The sequence below is a fragment of the Eurosta solidaginis genome, chromosome X (assembly GCF_040869045.1).
Source record: "Eurosta solidaginis isolate ZX-2024a chromosome X, ASM4086904v1, whole genome shotgun sequence".
NCBI classification, from domain to species: domain Eukaryota; kingdom Metazoa; phylum Arthropoda; class Insecta; order Diptera; family Tephritidae; genus Eurosta; species Eurosta solidaginis.
In genome coordinates, this window is record NC_090324.1 from 131,373,305 (window position 1) to 131,388,761 (window position 15,457).

A 15,457-nucleotide genomic window follows, 5' to 3' on the forward strand; every position below is an offset into this window, starting at 1 on the left:
TAGGAGCTACATCACTCCAAAGTAGCTACTGGCCACTGTACTTCAGTATAAGTCCTAGGGTTAAAATGTTACAGCGCGACATAAACAATTGTTTGTCATCCCTAAAAAGCCATCAAATTGATGTTTCAAACTGGGATGCGATTATGATCTATTTATGCTCGACAAAATTGCCTGAGAGTACGTTGGCTCTATGGGAGCAGAGCATTGACCACAAAACGGACATATCCAAGTGGGAAGATATGGACAAATTTCGATCAAATCGTTTTCAGACACTTGAAACCGTGTCTGGTTTCAGAGGGAATGCCACTTCTAAAGTACAAAAATCAAACACGTCGCAACAATCGACAGAAAGCCCTACGAAAAGACTTGGTGCTTTTCAAACAAAAGTATCCAAGCAAACAAAATCAAATTGTAAAATGTGCAAATCTACTGAGCACAGATTACGCAACTCTTCACGGTTTTGCGAGTTTTCTCCGGCAGAAAGGGTTAAATTATTTAAATCCACAAATGGCTGCCTGAACTATTTATCCCCAGGACACACAGCGACGAGGTGCACCAGTCCGTACAACTGTTCCAAATGCCACTCTCGTCACCACACGCTCCTGCATGCGGACACAATTCAGCAACCGGAGATGCGCAATCCTTTCAAAGATGCGGATAATACCCGGAACCAGAATGTCAAATCCTGCCATCCCAATTCCAGTACAGGTGTGCTATTAGGAACTGCTCGCGTACACATTCGCCATAATGATACCGAATTCTCAGCGCGGGCATTAATTGATTCTGGATTTGAATGCTCCTTCATAACTGAAAGACTGAAACGTAGAATCAATTTGCCAGCGAAGAAAATGGCTGCCCAGGTTTCAGGCGTCACAAATGCGGTGTCAGCTCAGGTGAAAGAAGCATCCAACATTGTATTACAATCGCCAGTGGATCCTTGCTTCAGCTTCACTACACCCTTTCTCGTGCTAGCCAAACTCACTGGGAATCTGCCATCCTGCCATATCAAAGCAATGGCTATGCAGGCATTCCCAGATTTGGGTTTGGCAGACAAGAGGTTCTACGTCAACGAAGACGTAGACCTCATACATGGCGGAGACATATATCCACAAATTATAATGAGCGGTATAAACAAGAATATACTAAATACACTTTTGTCCCAAGAAGCAGTGTTCGGATGGATACTAACCGGTCGAAAGGAAGCACCGAGTCCAACGAAGAACATCATGTTGTTCCATAACGAGGTTGCGTTAGACAACCAACTGAAAGCTTTCTGGGAGGTAGAAAATCTGCCCAAAAATAGAATATTGAATGAAGAGGAAAGGTACTGCGAACAATTATTTAAGGAAACAACGAAACGAAATGAGAATTGGAGATAAACCGTGTCACTACCATTCAGGCAGGAGTACCCTAATAATATTAATTTAGGACCGTCCCTGAAACGAGCATGCTCTCAATTCTTCCGGCATGAGGGGCGCCTAATAAAAAACCCAGATTTAGGTAAAGAGTATGTACGAGTGTTGTCAGAATATGAAACGCTCGGACATATGAGAAAAAAAAAACAATATTCCATCCGACGATTCTGACAATTATTTCCTGCCCCACCACGCCCTTGTTAAAGCAGAAAGTACCACCACAAAGTACGCGTAGTATTTAATGCCTCGAGCACTATGGCCAATGGCACTAGCTTAAAGGATATTCTACTCCCAGGCCCAGTTCTGCAAGCCGATTTACCCATACTAATTTTACGATGAAGACTATACCGCTTCGTCTTCAATAGCGACATCGAAAAGAAAATCACACCAAATTTCAACGTATTGTGTATCGCAATTCCCCGAATGACCCTATTAGTCTCTACGAATTAAAGACGGTTACCTTCGGAGTGAATTTCGCTCCATATCTCGGGATAAGAACGCTCCTAAAACTGGCAGACGACGTATTAAATTCACACCCTACAGCGGCTAGCATACTGCGAGAATACATTTATGTAGATGATGTGTTAGCGGGTGGACATACGATCACATCAACCATTCAAGCCAGAGATGAAATTCTTCAAGTCCTACACTCAGCGGGCTTTCCAGTTCGCAAATGGACATCCAATTCAGAGGACATTATAAGGGACATCATCAAAGCAGACCTGCTCAATGAAAACTTCCTGCCATTCGAAGATACCAGTTCAGTTAAAGCATTAGCCATTCGATGGAATGTCCACTCCGATTTATTTTATTTTAAAGCAGGGACGCTGGACAACCCGGAAAACATTACGAAGAGAGCGATACTATCAGCAATCGCCAAACTTTTCGATCCCTAAGGATGGCTGGCACCAATGGTCATTGTAGCAAAAATACTCATGCAGTATCTACCAGTCCACGAGAACGATGGAAAACCTTCACCGACCAATACCATGACATTAATGAAATAAGGATACCTAGATGGGTTAGCTTTTCACCAGGAACTGACATCGAGATCCATGGATTTTGCGACACATCCGAAAAGGCTTATGCAGCAGCCGTTCACATGCGCGTCAAAACGTATAATGATGCCTGCACAAAACGCGAGTAGCCCCAGTGAAAACTCTTTCTCTTCCACGATTGGAACTTTTCAGAGACGTGCTGTTAGCGGAAATCGCAGAATCAATATTCAGGAACTTCAAATTGGGACCAGTGAAAGCCCACCTTTGGACGGATTCAACTATCGTACTCGCATGGATACGAAAGCCGCCTTGTTCCTGGTCCACTTTCGTCGCACATCGGATCACCACGATCATCGACATGGTCTGAAATAAGGACTGGTTGCACGTAAATTCAGAATCAAACCCAGCAGATTTAGGTAGCAGAGGATTACCTGCGTCTAACTTGGTCAACAATTCGTTGTGGTGGCAGGGACCTTCTTGGCTGCAAGAAGACAATTCCCACTGGCCAGCACAAGATACCGAATACAGCACGTCAATTGAGGAAAAGCGGGTAAAGATTCATGCAGCGTCAGTAAACAACAACCCGAACATCCTTGATAGGTTCTCCGACTTTTCGAAGGCGTTGCGGGATATATCATGCATGTTTCGTTTTTACGAAGAACACATCCAAAAACTAAAGTTTCTTTTAAAAGGCAGTCTCATTCAATAGCACCTGATGAAATAGAAAAAAACGACACAACTATTGATATATATATGCCAAAAGCAATACTATCGAGAAGAGTATGCCAATTTGAAGTCAGGGAAACCAATTCATGGGAAGAGTGAGATTTTACCCTTAAATCCATTCATCGATACTGAAGGTATAATCAGAACTGGTGGTAGAATTGCAGCATCCAAGGATATGCCCTACAACGAACGTCACTCCATTATCCTGCCGTACACTTGTAGGCTAACCAGACTCCTAGTTAAATTTATACATAAGATCCCCTCCATGGAGAAAACCAGCTGATGCTGCGCTTTATTCGCACTCAGTACTGGATACGGTGTGTTAAAAACATGATTAGGGCTGTTATCCACAACTGTAAAGTCTGTACTATTTACAAGAAGCAGGCACAAATTCAACTCATGGGAATCCTTCCAAAGGAGCGCACCACCTTTGCTAGAGCCTTCACAAATACAGGGGTAGATTTCGCCGGACCATTTGGCATACAGTCTTACCGAGGGAGAGGGTGTAGGACCTCAAAGGATATGTCTGTTTGTTCGTCTGCTTTTCGACGAAAGCTATTCATCTGGAAGCGACAAACGTACTTAGTACGGGTCCTTCCTGGCTGCCTTCGCCAGATTTGTATCCAGACGAGTATGCCCAAAAAACGTCTACTCCGACAATGGTACTAACTTTGTCGGAGCTTCGCTATCTAATTAACAGATGGCAAAAACTGAAGGTCCTGCACCATAATTTCTGCAAAAGATGGAAATCGGAATATCTCACCGAGATCCAGAAACGATACAAGTGGAAACCTCCACAACCCAATTTAAAACCCGGAGACCTAGTCGTTATCAAGGAGGACAACCTCCAACCCAACGAGTGGAGAATGGGGAGAATCGTCAACCTACACCCGGGCTCTGATAACGGTGTGCGTGTTGTTGACGTCCATACAACCAAGGGACAAATAACTAGACCAATTTCGATATTTGTACTCCTTCCGCCCACGACAAGGAGAATGAAAAGTAAGGGGCCAAATTCCACCTTACAAAACCCCAAAAACCAAAATTCTATTTCCCCAGACTACCTAAAATCAAAGACCCACGGTTAATGATATCACCCAAAGCATATACAGGAACCCGCGTCTTCGTTTCTCTCTATCCTTAAGCCTGTATTTCTCCCGAGCCATACATTATAATCAACCCCCCGGTCTGGTGATGTTGCGAGTCTACCGAAGGGGAAACCTAAGGCGTAATACGCGATGGCAATGGGGAAAGGGAGCGCGGGACATGAAGACGCGCTCAACTACGCGTCGTGGTGCTCCGTTATCCCTAAGCCTGCGTCTCTCCCAAGGCCTTTATTATAATGAACCTCTCGGTCTCGTAATGAGTCTACCGGAGGGCAATCCTACATCTTATTTTTTTTCTTTTGCTCTACCACCGGTCTCGTAACGAGTCTACCGGAGGGGGAATCCTAAATCTCACTACGAGGACACGGGAGAGCTTACCTTACAAACCAAAAGGCAAAAATTTGGTTTTTTATAACACTAACCGGGGCTCCCTGACCAGAAAATCCCACAATTCACTCGCTCATCTAGAGCGAGGACACCAGAAAATCCCACAATTCACACGCTCACCCAGAACGCGCACAATTATCATAAAACTTATGAAGATGCATAAGGAACATTTCATTCGGCTTGATCTTTTCATCTAGGCTTATTTGCATAATTTCAATAATATATGGAAAATTTCGGCTAGCGAGGTTTAATGAGGTTTAATGCATATCCCTTTTTTCTTTCATTTCTTGTAATAACTCCCTCGCTTCATTTTGAGTTTGGCATCCTAAAGCTAGTACACCGTACGTAACGATATCAGGTTGTAACTTGGCAGTATTTATCATTGATAGTATTTCTTTAGCACCTTCGTAATCGAAACGCATTGACCGTTTTATGAGAATATTGAAAAAAAAAATCAATCTCTTTTTTTCGGCTGCATAAGTTAGTGGTATAACTTCCAATACAGTTGTGAAAGTTTCAATACTGAGCGTTACTTTACTTTCTTTCATAAGTTGAAAAAAACTTGTTAGCCCACCAATTAGCCGGAACCGTTCATGTGGCAATTTTACTGTAGCCAATGAAACCAAACTACCCAGATGAGGATGCCGTGCTAAAAAAATCGGCAGTTCTAACGCCAATGGCTCGTTTTTAATTTTTTATTTGCGTTGATAATCTAAACCGTTTTAAGTGTGGGTCGTTAATGCAGACAGGAGGGACATTCCATCACGGAACATGCTCAAGAATCACGAAGCACAAAATGATTACATGGTTCCAATGTAACCGTGCTATTATTGCCCCCAAATTTCATAGGGACATTTTTTTTTAACATCTGCAAGTCGTTCAAATTTACAAGTCAACTGAATGTAACGCTGCCCAATAAGCGGTGCACTGCCCCCGTGGCGTTTTTGCGTGCTTTCGCACATGTGGAAATAGCTTGTCCTATTGTTGAGGTGCGCGATAGTGCGCTATCAGTTATTTAATTAATTCCAAGTTTTAGCGTTACGTTCCTCAGTACCACTTAACAGCCCTAACTCTACATAAAAAACCTCGATGAAAAGTGACCCTGGCGGTTTCTCAGTCAACATTCCTAACAACGGCTATTCTACAACACAGTCTCGCCAAACAAAGCCGGGACAATTCGACTCTTGCAACAAACTGCACAAAATATATTCTGCCTAGTAATGTAAAAGGTTTACTCACCAACTTGGCTGCACCTGCCAGCAACGTGCTCAAAGTATACGCCTTCTCGTGCTCATTTTGTATAGCAGCTAAGGCTGACTCCAACAGGGCACTACTTGTGAAGCATGTTCAGTGGTAAACCATTTCCGGGGAATCAAATGCGATAGTAGTTTCTTTGAACATCAAACGAGGAAGGCAAACAGTAAGACAGCTGTTGCGCACAATCTTTCCGGCGCTATATTGGCTGAGCGATGTATGACTGCATTACATAACGACAAAAAACAAAACATCAAAATCATTACAAAACATTTGTGTGTTCATATACTAGCGCACCCATAACTAAAGAAAAAAAGTTAATGAGTTGTTTGGCCTAATGAAAGCTGCCTTACGAACCGCATGGAGCCCCTGCGCATACCAACAAATCACTCATCCATGCTTGGCCGATTCATATTCAAGAATTGATCACCAAATATCGACACACCAATAATAGGTTTAACATGATATATAGAATAAGACATTAGGGTGCGTTAATATATCGCTAAGCACTAATATATATATTATCTGCTTTATCCTCGAGATTGGGATTCTCAAATGTCCACAGTACACGCTATTTTAAACCACGAAATGTATAGAGTATTGCTTTACGGTTTTCTATAGGTAAATATTCACTACGTAAATTTGAACCCATTGACAAAGAGATTACACCATATTTTGACGCACCGATGAAACGCTCTTAATCCGCTGACAATGGTGAACGTTCACGATTTATATGCATACCACCAACTTCGATCTGATTATGTACTAATGGGCGTGAATAACTGAGGGAGACATGGTGATTCAGTAGAACCAGCGCTGCATTACGACGCCCTTCATACATATCACGCTTATTGTTCGGAAATAGTTCCTTATATATCTCCGCCTGTTCGGGTAAATAGTATGTACCAAATAGAAGACGTTCGTACCTATTGAAAGCAAAATTGGCCAAACGTTCTGTTAGCGTCATGTGATCAGAAAAATGCAGCAACGCATGGGGCACATATAAAGTGGGAAATGATGTTCCAACCAAATCTGGATTCCAGTTATGTAGGTATGCATATTTTCAGTCGCGACAGTGTACAAAATTTGTTTTATACCTTGTTCCCCTTGGTGCGTAAGAAAATAATGATTAAATGTGAATTAGCAAATAATTCGGGATATCGTTCGGTTGTCTCCATTACAAAAAAAAAAAATTTGTGCCGTTCGGTGTGCTCATAAAAGCCTCTCGAATCGTTTAATAAAATAGATCTCGTTGAAAGTTTAGCTGAGGAAAACTTAATACCCATTGAAAGATGTATAAATAAGGATAAATTAAACGCCGATGTTTAGTGTTTTAACAGAATTGAATTTGTTGAAGAAATGCATTTTCTTTTATATAAAATTTCTTATTCTACATATACGTAGTTACACTAATACTAACAAACTAAAAGTATCTACATTCCTAATACATGCATGCCGAGTCAGCATATTATTACTTTTACCTAATTATAGATATTTGTTATTATGTACATATAAATATTTTGGCAGGCACATTGACAAACTGTTAACGACGTTCAGTCATGCTGATTAGCGGGTTGGTCAATGTGACAGTCATATTGAGTTGACGAATGTAAACAGATATGGGCCTTGCTGTTGGCATTTGTATATTATGTTGAACTCCCGCTGGTTCAACATAATTTATGTGGGTCGATGTAATTTGAATGTGTGCGGTCGATATTTATATACGCAAAAAAAGGCGTTGGCCGAGAGGTGCATTTAGTAATGCTATACCATCCGCCTTAAGAAGGGTCATATATAATTGAAGACAATTGTATATGACTATTCAAGAGACTTAATGACTCACTTAAGTTTTTAATTGTTTTTGTATTCTACTGTAGTTTATTACTTAATGGTAACTTGATATTACAGTAATGAGTGTGATTATGCCGGTTTTAATTGTTTACATTAGTTTACATTTGTTTTGTTATGCTGACTCTTGTTATTTTTTTTTTTCACATAATGCTATTTTGTTTTCTTTTGGCTTGTTTGTATATTTATTATTATGAGTGATGTTTCGTATCATTTTACCTCTCTGACCTATTCAAATTCATTTGACACAATCGACCCACTTAATATCCGCTTGTGTTTACAAATTATTCTTTAACATTTAATCGTTGTATGGTCATAATTTACGAGGTAATGGTAATTTGATGCCAGAGTGAATTTGTATGTTTATGTGTTCTTTGTTTTTATTTGTTTAAATTTCCTTTACTTACTCTATTATGCTGATTTTTTGTTTTTTTTTTTTGTTTTTTTTTTTTAACATGTTGTGTTGGTATTTGTTTTGTTTTTTTGTTTTGACGAGTAGAGTGGAATGCTTATGATAAAACTTTTTTTTAATTTTTTTTTTTATTTTGTGTTAAGTTATTTGAGTTACTGGCAGATGATTTATATTGGTTTAAGCCTATTCTTATGGATTATTATTTCCTTATGTTTACTGGTCCTATCACGATTTCCTATTCTATGTGGTATTAATGTGGAATTGTTGTTTTTATCAATAATCTTTATTATCTAACTTATGGCCTAAAGGCGAGGTTTTCTAACTGAGACCGGCCAAACTTAAATATATTTCATTATTTTATTGATAAGTTAAAGTAGAAATATTTTCCTATTAATATTTTCTATTTTACCTGGGGTCAAAGATTCTAACATTAACTATTTCTATTAAACAATGCTTTTAAATGTTATTTAATTTCATTAGGGTTTAAAAAAAACCTGTAGCTAATTATACGGAAATTTAGTAGCTATTGGAAGAGCAAGATAATTTATAATAGTAGAAGTAGTTCAAGTAATTGGTAAAAGGAAGGTACAGTGGTTGCAAAAAATTTTCATATCTTTAAATGTTCTTTTCATATTTTCCAGCAATATATTTTTGATCTTATATGTCATGCGATTTATGCGGCGGCCACCAGACAGAATCGTCATGCTATTAATGAAGAATTATTTAATTTTGTACCGGGATTTATCACTTTCACTACCTCTACGGTTAGTGCAATTACTAGATCTTTGATAACTTGGGTACCTATTTTTATTTTTAAATTTGCCTACTGCAGTAAACATTCCATTATTTTTCACCAATTTGTTCCTCAGGACAACTGTGTTTTTTTCTTCTTTACAAGTCTTAGATTGGCGGCATTTGTACGTGTGTACAGCCTCATAAGTAATTGTCCTAAGTCAATCTTATCATCAACAATCAGGTTGCTTGTATCTGTTACGCTACCATTTTTCTATCCTAAGATGAAAACGAGCGCGACACGTCTTTTTATATATTAATATTCTCTTTGTGACTTTTCTTCATTTTTGTTGTTATTATGGGCTGGTTTCTTTTTTCTTAGTGTTTTGCATATTTCCACCGTCTTAGAATTTTTCTATTGCTTCATGACTATTTTTGCCAGGAGCATGCAAAGAAATTATGCAAATTCTTGGTTTGCTATTGCACTTAGGCAGTGTTAATGACGCTACTTTTACTGTCGTCTGAGACATTTTGAGGGTTAATGTTTAAAAGTTTATTTTCAAAAGTTTGTTGATTTTCCTTAAAATCAAACTGAGTTTTAAATTTAAATAAAAAGCTTTAAATAATAGAGTTTATTTCATAATAGGGTGCTAAAAGTGAAATTTCTTAGATATGATCATGGACGTTTTTTAGTTGTCTGTACTTATGCTTCATGCAATTTTTGAACATCATAGCTATTGTGACGATCAACAGCATGAATACGCAACCTATAACTGCTAACCAAGCATCTGGAATTGTCGGAATATGTTCTGTATCTACCACGGTTGGTGGCTCATACTTTATTATTCTATTCTCTGATGTTTCAGAGTTTTCTTACACTAGTTCGTATCCGGCTATCGCTATCATGATGCCGTGTGCTATCCTTGTCCACCAAGACATTTTGAAAAAAATTTTCCTTTTTACTTTGAAAAAAAAATATTATAATCTGAGATTATTTTTAATAAAATTTCTTAGTTTTTGTCTTTATTATTATTGAACTTAAGCATTCCAGTTTACTTAAGAAAATTTTGTTAATTTTATTTTTCCCCATTTAATTAACATTATAGAAGCTATTGTTTAAAATTTGTTTCTAGAATTTTTGATTTCCTTAAAAAAAAATTTGTTTTAATTTAAAACTTTAACATATCTAGTTTTCTTAAAATTGTATTTAATATTTATTTTTTGGTGAATTTATTTTACAAAGTATTGTTTAAAGTAAAATTTTATGCAATTATTATTTTTTCTACGCCACTTTGGGCTTCAATCTTTTGCTCTATTTTTAGGTTTAGTTTGTGCCATTTTCAAAGCTGACATCAAACTTTTTGTAAAAAAAAAAATTGTGTTCATCCTACAATATTAAAAAAATCCTAAGCAAAAACAAATACGCTTAACCAACGTCCATAGGGCCGCTCAATTTAAATGTATTTATACATGAAATAGCTGCCAGTTAGGGTAGTTGTTTTGCTGTTACCAAAATATCCGCGGTTTGCTTATGTTGTCATAAAATAGCTGCCAGTTAGGGTAGCTATTTTGCTGTTACCAAAATATCCACGGTTTGCTGATGTTGTCATTCTGTGATAATATTCCACTCGATTATGCTTTGTCTATCTGTAACTATTGTTGTTGCTTGAAGTTTCTTATTTTTGTAATGGCATTTGGTTGTCCTATATTGTTGGATAATGCAATGGCATTTGATTGTTCTGCAGAGGAGCGCAATTTAATTCATTGTCTGCATATTGATTTATATCCTTTTTAACATTAATGGATCGGTGGGTGAAGTAAAGTATTCTAGCTCTACTGCTGTACGCATTATAACACGTGATCCTTTTTCCCGTTAAAAAAAAAAACACTTGGCAGGATCTCTGATCAGTCAGATCGTTTAAGGAATTTTCGCTTGTTCAGAAAATTTTATGCTTAAGGGTCGAACTGGCAGGATCGCCGTGAAAGATGTATAAATAAGCATAAATTAAACACCGATATTTAGCGTTTGAGCAGAATTGAATTTATTGAAGAAATGCATTTTCTTTTATAAAAAATTTCTTATTCTACATATACGTAGTTACACTAATACTTACAAACTAAAAGTATCTTCATTCCTAATACATTCATGCCGATTCAGCATATTATTACTTTGACCTAATTATAGATATTTGGCAGGCACATTGACGAACTGTTAATGACGTTCAGTCCTGCTGATTAGCGGGGTGGTCAATGTGACAGTCATATTGAGTTGAAGAATGTAAACAGATATGGGTCTTGCTCTCTCGGCATTTGTATATGATGTTGAACTCCAGGTGGTTCAACATAATTTATGTGGGTCGATGTAATTTGAATGTGTGCGGTCGATATTTAGGTTAGGTTAGGTTAGGTTGCAAGGGCTGATCTGGACACTATGGCAACAGCTCACTACTTAGGCCACCAATGGGCCCATTGTAATATCATATACGGTCTCAAAGAGGACCCCTACCCTGCCCAAAGTGTGTCTAACCACCTCGTGGAAATTATAAATTTTGCGGGAGCCTTTAATTCGTAGCTAGAGACATCAGCGAGGTCATGTAGAAAAGGTTTACCAAGAATGGCCAACCTACGCCTACTAAGCGCTGGACAATGACAGAGAAGGTGCTGGACACTCTCTTCCTCTTCTGTACATCTGCAGCTGCGACAATAGTCGAAGAGAGTTAGCCCCATTCTACCACCATGGTTGCCTATTAAGCAATGCCCTGTTAGAATCCTTATCCGGGACGATAGAACTGATTTGTTTAAAATCAGAAGCGCTTCTGTGCGCCCCTTGTCATATGAGGGCCAGGTTAGCCTGGATGTCTCACACGATGATATGGCTGACCATAGTCCATTTGCAATTCTTATAGTGCTTGTGTTCACACGAAGCCTGAAAGTGGCCATGGGTATACCTACCGAATCATTTCCTGGAAGGATATGGTCGGTTTTGCCTCTTCTGGCCAGCTCGTCTGCTCTGCAATTGCCTTCAATATCCCTGTGCCCAGGTACCCATATAAGGCTGATACTGAAGTGCTGAGCCATTTCGTTAAGAGATCTGCGGCATTCAGTGACCGACTTTGCGGTCTCGACGAATGAATCCAAGGCCTATAATGCGGCTTGGCTGTCTGAGAAAATACACACCCGTTTACCATCCTTAGGCATATACCCGAGATGGTTCACAGCCCTGTGTTTTACCAGCATTTCCGCTTGGTAAACACTACAGTCATCTGGTAGGCGAAAAGAGACGTCTAAACCCAGATCCGTCGAAAAGAGGCCTGCTCCCACCTTCCCGTCAAGCTTAGAACCATCCGTGAATATGTTGATGGCACCCGGTACCGTATGTTGTCTGGTATTCTAGTCCTGGTATATATATAGTATAGTTTTTAACGAAGACGTTCTTTGGCGTGCAGTAGTCAGTGCGAACCGGTATTGGGACTGGGGCGTTCGTGCCCAGGATTGTTGCATGTCCACTAGATCCATTTGACCAGAGACCTGTTTCCTTATGCGTAGAGCGGCGATGACCGCTATTTCCTTCACCACCAGGTCAAGAGGTGGAAGGTATAGAATTGTGTTGAGTGCTTCAGATGGAGTGGAGCTAAGAGCCCCGGTAATGCAGAGCTCCGAACTCCGTTGCACCTTTTGAAGCGTTTTAAGGTAGGTAGTTTTAGCTAGTGCAGGCCACCAGGCCAAGGCACCATAAAGAAAAGTCGGGCGCACAATGGCTGCATAAATCCAGTAGGTCACCTTAGGGGAGAATCCGCAGGTGGTGCCAGTTGCCCTCTTGCAGGTGAACATCGCTGCTGCTGCCTTCTGGCATCGCTTCACTATATGGTCACTCCATAATAGCTTCCTATCTAGAATGACTCCCAAATACTTGACTTGATCGCTAAACGCTAAAAACGTACCCCCAATTCTTGGCGGTGTTAGATTTGGTACTTTGTACCTCCTCGTGAAGAGGACAAACTCGGTTTTATCCGGGTTGACTTCCAAACCTGTGGCTGTGGCCCAATGCGACATTTTGGATAGTGCCCCTTCCATTAGGTTGCAAAGGAAATTTCCCCCGCAAGGTCATGCATACAAGATCACTTGGGACCTTCTGATTCCATGAGGCGTAGTAGTTGGTTGACGTTAACCACCCAAAATAGCGGAGAGAGAACACCTCCCTGCGGAGTGCCTCTGCGGACCGGTATGCGGATCACGCATCCACCTAGCTCAGTTTTAATTTGCCTACGCGTAATCAGATTGTATATAAAATCCACCAGGCACGCGTCCACCCCCAGATCGGTCAGCGCCGAGGTGATGGCCTCCGGGAGAACGTTGTTGAAGGCACCCGCTATATCTAGAAATGCCACCAATGTGTATTCCTTGAGGTCTAGTGACCTTTCGATAACGGATACCAGTGAGTGCAAGGCCGTGTCAGTTGACCTGCCCTTAGTATAGGCGTGCTGAGCTTGAGAAAGAAGCGACGGTTCAATCCTCCTCCTGATGTAGTCCTCTAGGAGTCTTTCGAGTGCTTTAAGCAGAAAAGAAGATAAGCTTATTGGCATATAATCATTTGGTTTAGAGTGGGAGGGTTTCGCTGCCTTGGGGTTAAAGACCACGTTGACTTCCCTCCACGATACTGGTACGTAATTGAGCCTAAGACAACCTATAAACATCCCTTTAATCCAGGGCCCATCTCTCCAGGGCGGCCGATATTTATATACGCATAAAAAATGTATTGGCAGAGAGGTGCATTTGGTAATGCTACACCACCCTAATATCATTGTTGAAATCTAAACTTGAAGGAAAAATTCGAGAAGCTCTTCCTACGAGTATATCATCTACCAGCGATATAAAACTTTCCCTACGATCACGAATAAAGCCTGAGAATTCAAAGGTTGTTGCAGGCAAAATCGCAGCCCTACATGTAAGCAACAATAATTATTCGGATTTTTGTAAATGTGTAGAAAAACTATCAGAGGCTCTTGAACGTTCTTTAATCATTGAAGGCATAACACAAACAAAAGCTCACGGGATGGCAGTCGAGCAAACTGTCAACGTTTGCCGGCTAAATGCCAAATCAAGCTTAGTTAAATCAGTCCTTGCCTCAACCCATTTTAAAGACCCGAAAGACGTTGTAGCAAAATTAATCGTCGAACAGAACAATGAAGTACAAGATAGACAGATATTGGCGTTTCGCGCTCGTACCAGTAATAACTTTAGATCATACCGTGGCAATTAAAGGCGATCTTATGGGCATAACTTTAGTCGAGGTCACAACAGTAGTCGAGGTTATAGGCAAAACCACAACAGCAACGCAAATTTTTCTAGCAATAACTTGAGACAAACTCAGAGATTTCCTAGCGGCAGAAACAATAACAACTATACCAACAATTCAAGACATACCAACAACAACGGAAGCCCCTCAGGAGCGAACACTGAGGGAGCAAACCGGGTAAATGCGGCCAACAAATAAGGCGAAGTGTCCATATAAAGCTCAAATTAAACTACACAGATTTTTTTGAGTTAGGATGTACTGATTCCAACAAATGGTGCACATTTCTTTTTGACACACAAGCAGACATCTCCTTAATTAAACTTTCCGCCTTAAATAAAGATACGCCCATGGACAGCGATAATATAATAAACATAACAGGTGTCACATCAGGTACAGTGTTGACTTTTGGAAAAATAACAACAAATTTATCAACATCCAATTACTTTTTTAAACATACATTACATGGCATTCCAGGCAATTTTAACATCCCATCTGATGCCATTCTTGGCAAAGATGTTCTCAAAGCATAAAGATGCAACATAAATTACGCGTATCTTTTTTGTTGAATAACCAAAAATTTGAGATTCCAATTTTACATAGTACAAACATTGATACATGCATCATACCACCCAAGTGTGAGGTGTACCGTGTCTTTAACTTAGGGAAACCCAACCGGCAGCTATTCATAGAATCGCAAGAAATTTGCGACGGCGTTTTACGACAAGGTGTATTGCCAACGGTAGCATTCCTATATTAAAAATTATTAATACCACAGATAAAGTGAAGCTAGTTAACAATTGGCACGTTCAGTCAGATATGTTAAGCAACTAAAAAGTTTATTCTATTAATAAAACAACAGCAGATGCAAAACGCATAAGCGAACTTACAAATATACTTACGCGGCAAATACCTAGCACTGGAAAAGAAAAATTATTAAACCTATGCCTTCAATACGCAGATATATTCGCGTCAAAGAATGACGTAATGACAATAAATAATTTAGGGGATGTGTGGAATAATGGTATAAGTCGAGTTACACCGTTTTTCCATAAATCAACTATAAAAATAGCACGATTAAATACACATACCATACTAATCTTAGAAAATAATAGTGATATTTAACAAAGATATTACCTTCATTTGTGGAAAAACGGTATGACTCTCTAATAAAATTTTGCAGTAGTGAAGCATCGAAATGGTATGAAAATATATTCAATGTCGTAGACCAGAATGAACTGAAAAATAAAAGAATTGAAGTGGTTTCAAAAACGACCAAGCAGACA

The 15,457-nt window shown here is 39.5% G+C and overlaps 1 pseudogene; it reads right to left on the reverse strand.

Annotated features, from left to right (window-relative positions):
• Window positions 1-6,272: 6,272 nt before the first annotated feature.
• Window positions 6,273-6,853, reverse strand: LOC137235160 (UDP-glycosyltransferase UGT5-like; annotated as a pseudogene).
• Window positions 6,854-15,457: the final 8,604 nt, after the last annotated feature.